The following is a 12,500-nucleotide window of genomic DNA, read 5'->3' as shown; positions in this document are numbered from 1 at the left end:
TATTATACTTATTATTAATATCATTATCATTATCACTATTATTATTATTATCATTATTATCATTATCATTATTATCGCTGTCATTATCCTAAATAATATTGTTATTATCAATTTTATTATTATTATCATGATTATTGTTATTACTACTATTATTATTATCATTATTATTATTATCATTATTATTGCTGTCAGTATCCTCAATAATATTGTTATTATCATTTTTATTATTATTATTATCATTATTATTATTATTGTTATTATTATTATTATTATCATTATCATTGCTGTCATTATCCTCAATAATATATATTTTTTATTATTATTATTATTATCATTATTATTATTATCATTATTAATGTTATTACTATTATTGTTATTATCATTATTATTATCATTGTCATTATTATTATTATTATCATGTTTATCATTATAATAATAGTATCCTTATTATCATTATTATAATAACATTATCATTATTGTCATTACCATTATTATCATTATTACCATTGTTATTATCACTGTTATGACTGTCATTGTTATTATTGTTATTTTCATTGTTGTTGTTACATTCCTTATTACCACAACTAGTGTTCATATCGTTATCATTGTTATCATTATTATTATTAACATCAGTATTATCGTTATAACACTATTAATAGTATTATTATCATAACCATTTTATTACCGTTATTATTATCATTACTACTATCCTTATCCTTATCATTACTATTTTTCTTATTATTAGTGGTCGGAGTAGTATAACTATTATTGTTATTATCGTTCTTATCTAATTCTTGCTCTCATATCATTTCATAATCTTATTCGCAGTACACTTTTCCTTATCATTGTTATCATTATTATTATTATTATTATTATTATTATTATTATTATTATTATTATTATCATTATTATTATTATTATTATTATTATTATTAATTTTATTATCATTATTATTTCTATCATAATTATTATTATTATTATCATTATTATCATTATTATTATTATTATTATTATTATTATTATTATTATCATTATTATTATTATTATTATTATTATTATTATTAATTTTATTATCATTATTATTTCTATCATAATTATTATTATTATTATTATTATCATTATCATTATAACTATTCTCATCATCATCATTATTCCTAATACTAATATTGTTCTCACCATTACTGCTTTTATGATTATTGTCATTATCAATATTATTATACTCATTTCAGTGGTTTATTTCGTCATCATCATAATTATTATCATTAGTATTGTAATCAATATAATCGGTATTTTCATCACTGCTAGTAAAACTATGGTTGTTATTAAATCTACTGATATAATTGCAATCATAATAATCCTTATTATTACTATTATTACCATTAGCATTGTTATTATTATTATCATTATTATTATTATTATTATTATTATCATTATTATTATTATTATTATTATTATTATTATCATCATCATTATTATCATTATGACTATTTTTATTATTATTATTATTATTATTATTATTATTATTATTATTATTAATATTATCATCATCATCATTGTCATTATTATCATTGTCATTATTTTTATTATTGTTATTTTTATCGTTATTAATGTTATTATTATCAACACTTTTCATTTTATTATTGCTTTTAAAACTATTCGTATTTTTAATATAACAATTACTACTGCTAAAACTACACCTATTATTAGTATTATAACTATTATCATCATTACCATTACTATTATTATCACTGTTATTATTAATATTATTATTATTAACATTATTATTATTTTTATTATTGTTATCGTCATTATTATTATTATTATTATTATTATTATTATTATTATTATTATTATTATCATTATCATTATTATCATTATTATTATTATTATCATTATTCTTATTGAATACATTATTATTATTATCATTATTATTATTATTATTATTATTATTATTATTATTATTGTTATTATTATTGCTATCATTATTATTATTATCATCATCATTAATATTATTGTCATTGTTATTGTCATTATTGTTATCATTATTATTATTATTGTCATTACTATTATTCTATTATTGTCATTATTATCGTTATCATTTTTTTTTATCATTATTGTTTATTATTATTATCATTATTATCATTATTATTATTATTATCATTATTATCATTCTTCTTCTTCTTATTATTATTATCATAATCATCATTATTATCATTATTAGTAGTAATGTCTTTATTATCATTCTTATTACAACTATTATATCATTGTTAAATTTATTATTATTATAATGTTTAATGTTATTATTTTTATTATTATTATTATCATTACTATTAAAATTATCAATAATCATGATAATGATTATCATTAATACTGTTATCATTATTATTACCATTATCATGTGTGTGTGTATTTGTATATGTGTGTGTGTGTCATATTCATGTATACGCATACGTACATACATACGTTTATATATATATATATATATATATATATATATATATATTACACCGTCATTTTCACTAATAATAGATACTACATTGCAATTATTGTTAATATTATCATAATTTATATAATTTCAAATATAAGTATGATGACATGATTCCAAATGTCCTATTTGTCGAATATTTGCATAATGAAAAACAACTTGCAACAAATCGTTGTGAATTATTTCAAAATATTTATTTTCCAGTGATAAAAGGGTTCAAGTACGTACTTGTACTTGTTTTTCAAATTAACCATGAATAAAACCGCAGTCTGTCTGATTGGCTAATTAACCAGTCACTGAGAAAATTAATGTTCATTCAGTTTCTAATTAATTGATGTATACGTTAGATTAACCATTTTTGTACGTAAAGATACATAGACTCTCTCTTTTTCCCTCTTTCACACACACAGGTATACATATGCACAAATTTATTTACAGAAAAACACATACATGGAGGGCGTATAAATATCAAATTCCAAATATGCTCACATGTACTTACATAAATACTTACACAAGCTCACAAACTTACATAAATACTTACACAAGCTCACAAACTTACATAAATACTTACACAAGCTCACAAACTTACATAAATACTTATAGAAGCTCACAAACTTACATAAATACTTACACAAGCTCACAAACTTACATAAATACTTACACAAGCTCACAAACTTACATAAATACTTACACAAGCTCACAAACTTACATAAATACTTATAGAAGCTCACAAACTTACATAAATACTTACACAAGCTCACAAACTTACATAAATACTTACACAAGCTCACAAACTTACATAAATACTTACACAAGTTCACAAACTTACATTAATACTTACACAAGCTCACAAACTTATATAAAAACTTACACAAGCTCACAAACTTACATAAATACTTACACAAGCTCACAAACTTACACACACAGTTACATGTCCCTCTTGTCCTCCTCCTAAACGTGGTGAATACTTCCCCATACAGAGACATTTATACTAACATATAAATGGCCAGGCATTCTGCTACACATTCACTTATCGCCTGCTCCCTACCTCATATACACACAAACATATACAACTACAAACAAAGAAAAAAAAAACACACACACTCTCTCTCACACACACACACACACACACACACACACACACACACACACACACACACACACACATGCGTCCACACACACACACACACGCACACACACGCACACACGTACACAACCACCTTTTCTCCTTTCTTCCCTTCCTCTTCCTAAGCCAACATAGTCTTGGTTTCACAGGGCCAGCTTTGTACAGTAATGCTCCTTTTTCTCTCTCCCTTTTTATGGATTACACATCCTTCGCTTCCAAAGTCAACATTCGCCATTATCGGGAAAAGATGTATATTCCTTGCTCTTTATGTTCAGGTTAAAAAAAAAAAAAAAAAAAAAAAAAACGTTCCTTGTATATTATTATCTTTGTCTGTTTGTTTAGCCCGCTTTCCCTTCTCTTTTGTTGGCTGCGGTGTGCACTTTCGTCTTGCTTAATTACGTTGATTTGGACTGTTGGTATCTAATTTTCTTTTTCTTTTACTTTCTTTCTTTGTTTCTTCTCTCTCTCTCTTTCTCCCTTTCTCCCTCTCTCTCCCTCTCTATCTCCTCCTCATCCTCTCTCTCTCTTTCTCCCTCTCTCCCTCCTTATTTTTCTCTCTCTCCCTTTCTCCTTCTCTCTCTCTACTTTCTCCCCCCCCCCCTCTCTCTCTTTCTGTCTCTCTCTTTACCTTGGTTTATCTCCCTGTCCCTTTATCCTCCCCCGAAAATAAAGTCCGATACCCACAAAATACTAGCAAGAGCCGCCAAAGTAAGAATGCAAAATTAATTTGTTTACAAATTAGGATCAGCTGTTTTTAGCACCTCTCCCTCTCTCCTTCCCTGCCTCCCTCCCTCCCCTCCTCCTCCTCCTACACTAACTCGCCTAAACAAGGAAGAAAAATTCGCCTATGAAAAAAAAGAGTGAAAGGAAAAACAAAAAAATAACTAGATAAAACATCAAACGAAAAATAAATATTAGATAAGTATATTAACTCGTTGAGGTTACACAAATTAATGAGGAAATTCGTGAATACACAGACACGTGATCAGTTCCGGCCGACGTCTTTTGCAGGCTTCGAACAAGGCGCAATATTTGCTTTTCATTAAGATGGTCTGGTTTCACACGCGGTGGAGGATGGGCGGGGATGGGGGGGAGGTGGAGGCGGAGGTGGAGATGGAGGAGGTAAAGAAGTGGAGGTGGTGGAAGTGGTTGAAGAAGGGGAAAGGGAGAGGTGGAGGCAGCGTTGTTGGTGGTTGATGAAAGCGAGGATGAAGTTGAGGAGTAGGTGGAGGCGGTGGAGGAGAAGGAAGAGGAGCTGGGAATATTGATGGTGGCGCAAATAACAGACTAAAGATATTAGAAGTCGTTGAAGAGGAGGAAGCGGAGGAAGAGGAGATGGTGGTAGAGGCAGAGGAGTGAATATGTTGGAAGTAGTTGAGGAAATGAGATGCAAGAGAAGGACCATACGGTGGTGGAGGCAGAAGTGTGAATGGGTGAGGTAGATGATGAGATAGAGAATACGAAAGAACGAAAGCTATATATCTTTCGGACTGTACATATACAGAATTCATGTTTAGACACATGGGTATGCGAATCTCGGTTCACGGCGTTTCGGAGCTTCGAAATGAAGCTGAGGCGGGATATGGCGATTTTTTTCCACTCCGCCGTTGCGTCGAGCTCAATACTCAGAAAAGAATATCTGTATTCACTGACACACCCAAACAACAGCCTGATTTACTGCAAAAGGATCCCAGTCAATATCTTGCTAGGACCTTGCAAGAAAACACACACAGACAACTTTATTATTACATATGCAGACCACACAGCCACTCATCCATCTACCTTTCCGCCTATCCATCCCTCCACCCATCCATCAATCCTTCCTTCCACCATCTACCCAACTGTCCCTCCCTTCATCCACCCAGCCATCCACACACATACATCCATAGAAAAACACACATACATAACACATAGGTACATCCATAAAACGAACGCACACATACATAACACATACATGCATCCATAAAACACACACACACACATATACATAGCATAAATACATCCATAAAACACACACACACACATACATAACATACATATATCGATAAAACACACACATACATAACATACATACATCCATAAAACACACACACACACATACATAACACATACATATATCCATTAAAAAAAAACACATACATCTATTAGAAAAAAAGTCAATTCAACTGATGACGTAATTTCGCTCCTATATCACCATCGCTAAAATAACCGCCAAGTTAGACCTAAACCAACATACGGGACTTTCCGTGATGGAGAACGCTGTCCGTCTGTCACACAGGCCGCCGGAGAATGAATGAAAATGTCCTAAAATGACCTAAAACACGACACTTTTCCGAGGTGGTTTTGTTGAATGACCTCTGTGATGGCAACACCGACAGGCAGATTGCTTTGTTGCGATAATTTGTTGCAGGTGTTGCTTTTGTTGTTGGTGAGGTTTTGCTCAGCTCTTGTATTTTATCATTTTATTTTTTCATTGTCGTTATTACTTTTATCACTGTCAGTATTACGATCATGATCTTCATTATTGTTAGCATTAGTGTTGCTATTGTTATTGGTGATATCTTTATTATTATCTTGTTATTATTGTTGTTGTTGTTATCCTCCTCCTCCTCCTCTTTATCACCATTATCATATTTATAACTATCATTATAAATGTTATTGTTGTTATTTTAGTCTTATTATTATCATTATTGTTGTTACTATTGCCATTACTACAACTACAACTAATATTATAATCATTATTATCATTATTATTATCAGTAGTAGCAGTATTATCATCATTATCATTATTATTATTGTTATTATTATTATTGGTAGTGGCATCATTATTATTTTCATTCATATCATTATAATTGTCTTTACTATTATTATCATTATTATTATTATCATTATTATTATTTATATTATTATTATTATTATTATTATTATTATTATTATTATAGCATGATAATTGTTATCTTGTTGTTGTTGTTATTATCAAAATTGTAATTATTGTTTTGTTGTTGTTCTTATTATAATTATGATTATAATAATAATTATTATTATTGTGTTATTGATAACATTATTGTTATTTACATTATCTTTAATGCTAGAAGTATCAAAATTAATAGTATTCTTATTCTTATTATTTGTATAACTTATCTTTATTCGTATCATTATGATTATTATCATGAATATTATTATTGTAGTGAATAATCATAAACTCCGCGGTAATTTTGGAAACGCGTGTAACATAAGTACAGGTCATTTCCATGTGCGCATTTGGTGACTACTCTCAGGTGACTGAAAAGTGACCACGGAGTTACAATAAAAAGATAAATAAACCACGTACCAACACACCTTACCCAGCACGTGAAGCACCAGTCAGCCAGCTAATAACCCAAAAGGTCTGTTACCACACAAGATGAAAGCCTTTCTCGACCGACCTGGCTTGACCTGATATACTGGTGGTTTCATGATGTGTCACCCCGTAATGCAATTCATTTCATATATTAGATAGTACAAAATAAGTTTAAAATAGATTTGGAAATATATAGGATAAAAATAAAAATAAAGCCATACAGAATTGGACACGTAAAAGAAATAAACGAAAGGAATATACTAAAACATGAAAGATGGGAAACATGGAAACACGAAGAGAAATTAGAAAGAAATACAAAGCAAAGGTGAATTAGTCGAAGACGATAAGGCAAGAATAAGATAAGGTAAGCATGAAACATAAGGTAAGGAGTGTTTAAGTAGCGTTACGTACAATAGGAGTAGTGTAAATGTTGATATAGATCACGGACCAATGGGATAGGAAGTCAAAAGTATATAAAAACACAGGTTTATTCTTAATAAAAAGGCCCAAACACCCGCACAGGAAACCAGCAAAGCCGCGTCAATTTGCAGGGCGGAGGAGTCCGTAGATTTCCCATACAAATTCTTAACATCAGGGGAACAGGACCCGCCTGAAGCCAAGGGAAATTCACAACGATTTTTGTTATTGTTATTATAAATATTTATATTGTTACTGATATTATCAAAATAGCTTTATTGTTATCATTATTATCTTGATCATTTATATCATCATTATTATTAGTGTGATTATAATTGTGATTATTATTATCATTGTTATTATTATTATTGTTGTTGTTATTATCATTATCATTATTATTATTATTATTATTATTATTATTATTATCATTGTTATTATTATTATCATTATTATCATTAGTATTATTATTATTATCATTATTAGTATTATTATCATTATTAGTATTATTGTTATTATCATTATTTTTTTTCATCCTTATTATTATCATTGTTATGATAATGATAATGATATTGCTAATAATAGCAATACTGCTACTGCTAATAATAATGATTATGATAATAATAATAGCAAAAATAATAATGATAACACATTATTATTATCGTTATAATCATTATTGCTATCATCATAATTATCATCACTAGCATTATTTTCCTTCGCACTATTATCATTGTCATCATTTTCATCATCATTGTCCTTATTATTACTGATATAATGTTCTCATCACCAAAATAAAGACAAACATGAGTGCCACCTCAAGCAAAAAGCCCGGCTGGTCTGAAACCTCAGTGCCAGTGCCGTCACTAACCTTTTTTCATTTTAAAACGCAGTTCTTAGGTCGAAGGGTGAGGGGGGGGGGAGGGTAGGAAGGGGTAAGGGGGATGGATGAGGAAGGGGGCGGGGGGGGGGAGGTGGGGAGGGAAGGGGAGGGAGGAATCAGACATGGGTTGTGAAGCCTTCATGTTCAGAGAAATTGTTGATATGGAAGCCGATTTTTTTTTTTTTTTTTTTTTTTTTATCCTTCATGCATCTGTTATTTTTTTCTATTTTTTTTTTGTTTTTTAATTTTGTTTGTTTGTTTGTTTGTTTGATTTTGTACTCGTCTGTGTTTTTCTTCTCGTCCTATTTCTCGTCCATCCTTCTTCCACTTCTTTTCTTATTATCCTACCTGTTTATCTTATTATGTTTTCCTTTTTCATCTAATCCCTTTTTCTTTTCTTTTTTCGTATCTTACCTTTGTGTTTTTTATCTTTTCCTTCATCTACTACTTTATTTCTTTCTTCTTTATGTCTCACCTTCGTATTTCAATTTATATTTCTTCCCTTACTACATCATTGCTTTTCTTACCTGCTGATCATATAACAATGTTGATGAGGACATGAATAATGATAACGTTTATGATATCAATTAAAATGAAACAATAACAGTTCTAATAATGAATACGAGAATCATAACGGCGTTTGTGATTATCATAATGAAAACAAAGATAACATCATCGTTATCACTGTAGAAGTCATCTCATTACTCTTATCATTTTGCTCCATTTTCTCGTGTTGATTTTCTTTCCGTTTCTTAACATCATCTCACCTGTTGAGAAAAGAAAAAGCCAAAAGGGACGGCTTGTTTTTCAGAAGGAAGCCTAGGTAATTTTGGAAGAGCTATACTGTCAAGATTTCCTCGTGCAAGTCTTTAAGCTTTATAGTAAACTTTTTTTGAGGAATAAATGAAACAAATGAAGGAGGAAAATGAGAGAGAGAGAGAGAGAGAGAGAGAGAGAGAGAGGGAGAGAGAGAGAGAGAGAGAGAGAGAGAGAGAAAGAGAGAGAGAGAGAGAGAGAGAGAGAGAGAGAGAGAGAGAGAGAGAGAGAGAGAGAGAGAGAGAGAGAGAGAGAGGCATGATAACCATGCAAAGTGATTGAAATGATAACAGCAACGATAACAAGGATGGCATCAGAGAATACTGTAGTGGTGAAAACAGCAAAAAAAAAAGAAAAAAACAAGAAAAAAAAGGGCAAGAATAGCAGCTTTCAACAGAACAATTGAAATAAATCAAGGCCGCTTGAATCACGCATGAGATGGAAATAACTCAGAGGAGACGTCAATCTCTAATGCAACAAAAGCACGTCATTTCAATATAAGCTCGCTTAATATAACACAGCAGCGAGAAGAACGGTTAAAAGAGATCAAAGGTGAAATTATCATACTGCGAGACAGACAAAAACGTATGCAAATTTTGGATGCTAAAGGAGCTGCAAATGTGGTTGAATGCATCGACGTGTTTTGGGTCAAGGCCAGAAGAGCCTTTTCGCACAGAGAAGGGTCAGCTAAAGGAAGTCCTGATTAGGGGGGTATGGTAAACTGCATGATGTTTGAAGGAATTTAATAACCATGTTACGGCGGACAACTACAGGTCAGTATCGTAACTAAAGGTCAGCGAAGTTAACGAAGTTAATCACCTAATTGGTAACTTCTTTTTGTCTGAACAAAAAGGGATGTAAAAACGACAGGAGGCAAAACGGAAGAGAGTAAATGAATGAATAGGAAATACGCAAATAAGTAAATAAACCGAATACAGAAAAGGATAATAAGTGAAACAAAACATAAGATCAAGAAAAAAAAAACTGATACAAAGTAACAGTAAAGGAATAAATGACACTTTTCTCTGCATATAGTAGAATTTTCACCAATGTGAGTAAGTTTATACCAGGATAGCATTGCCCGTTAGCGTTTTTATATATAAATCATCACCTGCAGATGCCAAAAATATTCCGAATATGGAATTCTATACATTATTTTTGCAAAGAGAAAACAAGAAATGATTCATTATCAATTCACGAAGGATCTGAAAATGCTTGCAAAGGATGAAAATGAGATTGAAGTCTTATTGAAGAATGTGGAAAAAATGGAGAAGCTAATGAAAATGAAAACCAGCAAGTTAAAAAAATCTTGAAATTAAAATGGAAAGCCGAAAATATGATACTTGAAATCAGTTCGCGACTGTGTTAATAATGAATCATAGATTTGGGACGATAAACTGCATGGTAAATCGCAAAAACTGGGAATTAAAAATAGAAAGACAATAACCCTATATGCAACATTCCACTAGATCTTATTTTGGAAAGAAGGAATAAGGATGAGGTTTAACTGGAGTTGAAGATTTTGAGAGAAGGGAAGAGAGGAGTATCCACACACATGAGATGAATGATATTGATGAAATTATGAAAGGCAGGCCCAGAAGAAGGAATGGTGAAATATAATGGCATTAAAAACTCGACGGTATGAGAGGACAAAGAACGTGATCAGAAAAAATGGTTAGATAAATCTCTTCATGGACAAATAGCTATTGGCACCAAATATACAGTGGATAAGGCTAATAGCTAGAATTAGTTGCAATGTCTAAGGATGAAGAGATATATGATTAGCTGCCCGTAAACAAGCTTCAGTGAATGAACTTACAAGGGAATGGCAGAGCATGGAAAATAAACTAGCACAATTACAGTGGAGTTGCTGGAGACATCAAATTGGATAAAAAAACATAGTTATTTATGCGATATTATGTTTAGCGGCAGGAAAAGACCAAGAGGCAATTAGTGCAACCATAAACCAAGTTTGGATGTGCTGGAATACTAAAAAGTTCCCGCTAAAAAAAGAAAAAAGAAAATAAAAGAAAAAAAACCCACACAACAGCATCAACAAGCCATTGCCACCCTGACATTGTTATTGAAAAAAAGTAAAGAACAGACCTATCATGCCCCTTGGGCACAATAATCTAAAAAAAAAAAAGGACAGGAAGAAAACTTTTCAAAATCTAAAAAAAAAAAAAAAAAAAAAAAAAAACGAGGACTGAGGAGTTCAAGAAATGTAAGTTAGATTAAATCAAAGACACAATAGACCAAAGCCAAATGGAGAAAATTGAGAAAAAAACTAATTTTAGTAATGGTAGTTGTAGTAATGCAGCGGCAATGAAGGATAATGAATAATAATGAATGTAATGATAAAGGTAATAAAGATAAAATTAATGATAATGATAATGATAGTAATATCAATGATAATGATAATAATGATAATGATTATGATAATAATGATGTTGATAATGATAATAATGATAATGATAATATTAATTATGTTAATTAACATCAACTACTATGATAATAATAATAACAATAATAATAATAATAATAATAATAATAATGAAAATGATAACGACAATAATGATAGTAATACTAATAACAATAGTGAAAATGATAATAATGACAATGATAGTAATTAATAATAATAATGATGATGATGATAATAATGATAGCAATAATACTGATAATAATAATAATAATAATAATAATGATAATGATAATGATAATGATAATGATAATAATAATAATGATAATAATGATAATAATGATAATGATAATAATAATAATGATGATAATAATAATGATAATAATAATAATAATAATAATAATGATGATGATAATAATATCATAATAATGATACAAATGATGATGATAATGATAGATGTTGAAAATAGAACCTATTTTAACTGCCTCGGACTCCTATGTTGATTAAGGCAGAACTTGCGAGCGAACGGCCGAAGCACAAGCAGACTTGAGATAAAGGCAGTAATGATAATACAAATGATAGTGAAGATAATATTGACAATGATAACAATGACAGTGACAATATCAATGATAGTAATAATGATAATGATAATCCTAGTACTACTACTACTAATAATAACAATGATAACAATAGTAATAATGATAATGATAAAAATGATAATAATGATAACGATGATAATAATAATGATAATGATAATGATAATGATAATGATAATGATAATGATAATAATGATAATAATAACAATGATGAAATGATAATGATGGTAAAAATGGTAATAAACATTATATCAGAAATAATAATAATAATAATGATAATAATGATAATAATAGTAACAGTAACAATAATAATAATGATAAATTGATTGTAACATAGAGTTTGGATAGAATTTTAATTCATTCGTAATCATCATTATCATTATCATCTTGTCCCATAGTGATCTGATTCATTCGCAATGTGATG

The sequence above is a fragment of the Penaeus chinensis genome, chromosome 4 (genome assembly GCF_019202785.1).
Source record: "Penaeus chinensis breed Huanghai No. 1 chromosome 4, ASM1920278v2, whole genome shotgun sequence".
Taxonomy (NCBI): domain Eukaryota; kingdom Metazoa; phylum Arthropoda; class Malacostraca; order Decapoda; family Penaeidae; genus Penaeus; species Penaeus chinensis.
Note: the sequence above shows the minus strand (reverse complement) of the source record.